This window comes from Arachis stenosperma, chromosome 9, assembly GCF_014773155.1.
Source record: "Arachis stenosperma cultivar V10309 chromosome 9, arast.V10309.gnm1.PFL2, whole genome shotgun sequence".
NCBI classification, from domain to species: Eukaryota; Viridiplantae; Streptophyta; class Magnoliopsida; order Fabales; family Fabaceae; genus Arachis; species Arachis stenosperma.
Genome location: NC_080385.1, coordinates 137483352 through 137486244, shown reverse-complemented (window position 1 = coordinate 137486244; position 2893 = coordinate 137483352).

Genomic DNA, 2893 nt, shown 5'->3' with positions numbered 1-2893 from the left:
CACCAATGATGCAAGGAATAAAAAAGCTTCCCAAATCTTGCATCTTCTCCGGAAGATCCTTTTGAATAATAGCACTACATTTCTTTGTGAGCACCACGATTTCACTTTCTTTCCAATTCCTCTTGTTGGTCAACAATTCCTTCATACATTTAGCATAGGGAGTCATTTGCTCCAAAGTCTCTACAAAGGGAATATTGATTTATAGCTTTCTGAAGACTTCTAAAAATCTTGAAAACTGCTTGTCCTTGGAAGCCTTCTGAAGTCTCTGAGGATATGGAATTTTAGGCTTGTGCTCAAGCACTGGAGACTTCACTTTATGTTGCTCAAGATTAACCAGAAAGGACCGGGGTTATCCAGATGTCTCTCAAAGGAGATCTCCACCTTGTCCTGAGTCTTCTCTGAAGCTTCTTTTTCAACGGGCTCCTCACTAATCTGTGCTTCTGAACCGGCTACCTTACCACTTCTCAAGTGTATGGTCTTGCACTCTTTCCTTGGGTTAGGCACTGTATCACTGGGGAAGGTGTTAGGAGGCCTCTCAGCTACTTGCTTGCTCAACTAACCCATTTGAACCTCTAAGTTTCTAATTAAAGCTCTGGTTTCTTACATGAAACTATGGGTACTCTTGAAGAGTTCTACAACTATAGATTCTAAGTCAGAAGATTTCTGTGAAGGGGAGGGTGCATGGTGTAGTTGAGAGACTTGAAACTGCCAGTTGTTTTTTTTTTTAATTATTCTAGATTAAAATTGCCCAGAGAAGAGTTGTTGTTGTTAAAATGTGGTTGCCTCTGTGGTTGATTTCTCCATCTAAAATTTGGATGATTTTTCCACTACAGATTATAAGTCTTAGAAAAAGGATCATTAGAGGGGTGTCAGAAGAAATTGGCCATGTAATTAACCTGTTCAGAGGGCAATTGACCATAATCATAGCTCTCACCTTGAGGATATCCACTATTCATATCATAGGAAGAATCTTGGGAATTAATAGCTGAGACTTGCAATCCACTGAAGTGTTGAATAATGACATTTATCTGTTGAGACATGGCTTTATTCTGAGCAAGAATGGTATCCAGAGCATCTAGTTCCATGACTTCTTTCCTTATGGTGGTCCTCTCAGAAGAGTATAGATAATGGTTGTTAGCAACCATCTCAATCAACTCTAGAGCCTCTTTGATGGTTTTCTTCAAATGAAGGGATCCTCCTACAGAATTATCCAAAGAGGTTCTGACGGCCTGAGAAATCATCATAGAAAATCTATAACTATATCAAATCTAGAAACATGTCGGGAGGGCATTTTCTGAACACTACCTTGTACCACTCCCAAGCCTCATAGGGAGATTCACCCTCTTGTTGCCTGAATGTCTGAACATCGGTCCTTAGCTTGGTCAGCCTATGAGGTGGAAAGAATTTAGTTAAGAACCTACTGACCATATTATCCCATGTATCTAGGCTCTTCTTGGGCTGAGTATCAAGCCACTACTTGGCTCTATCTCGTACATTAAACAAAAAGAGCAATAACCATTAGACATCATAATGGACTCCATTGGTCTTCACTGTATCACAAATTTACAGAAAATTAGAGATGGATAAGTTTGGATCTTCCTGAGGGAGTCCATGAAACTGACAATTTTGTTGCACCAAAGTGATGAGTTAAGGCTTCAAGTCAAGGTTGTTGGCATTCACAAGGGGTACGACAATGCTACTGTCATAGAAAGTAGGATTTGGTGCAGTGTAGGAGTCAAGAGTCCTCTTAGGTTGCTCAAGAGCATTAGTAGCATTAGGAATAACAACGTTGTTGTTGTTGTTTGGATCCATGATACTTTCTTCAGAATTATCCTTGAGACCTTCAGCGGCTTTATAAGCTCTAGCCTGTTGTTAGCGTCTTCTAAGAGTCCTTTCAATCTCAGGATCAAACTCTAGAAGGGATTCATTGTCCCTGTTCCTACACATAAACAAATAGAAAACAAGAAAAAGTAGAAATCTCTATCTCAGAGTGAAGAGAATTTCTAGTGAGGTAAACTAAGTAAAAGAAATAAAATGAAATAAACTAAATAAAAAGAAGGGAAATTTTTCAAAAATAAAACAGAAAATTAAAGAAAATTTTGAAAATTAAAAAGAAAAAATAAGAAAATAAAATAAATAAATAAAACAAAGAAAATTTAAGTAAGGAATTCAAAAATAAAAAAATTAAGCAAATTAAAACAAGAAACCGTCTAATCTAGTTAATCAAACAATTGGTAGTTGTCAATCATAGTTAATCCCCAACAATAGTGTCAAAAACTTAGTGTCGTATTTTTAATACCACAAACTAACCGGTAAGTGTACCGGGTTGTATCAAGTAATAACTCAAATGAGTGAGTGTCGGTCCCACGAGAATTAATGGATCAAGAAACAATAGTTGGGTGATTAAGCTAGTCAAACAAGCAAATAAGAGTGTTTTGAGTTCTAAATTGCATTAAACAGTAATTCAGAGAATTCAAGTAAGCAAACAGTGAATGTGTGGTGAATTTAATATGAGAAAATAGTCAAGGTATTGAAGATGTTAAATTTCCGGATTGATAGTTCTTATCACTCACTTTAATCATGCAAAGGTTCAATTCATGGCAAACGTTTTTTTATTAAACCCTAATTTCTTAGCAATTTAATCTCTTCCAACCAAATCAACTACCAATTCCTTAGTCACTTAATTTAATTTAGAAGTTTAAGTCCAATTCTAGTTTATGAGCCACACAATCCCTAAATACATAAAGATAAGATGGTTATATGTCACATATCATGTTAAGAGTAGCAATAGCATTAATCCATTAAAATAACAGAGCTCCTAACCTTAACAGTGGAGGTTTCGTTGCTCATGGCTTAGAGAAAAACTTAGGATTGTAAAAAGTTTGAAAAATAC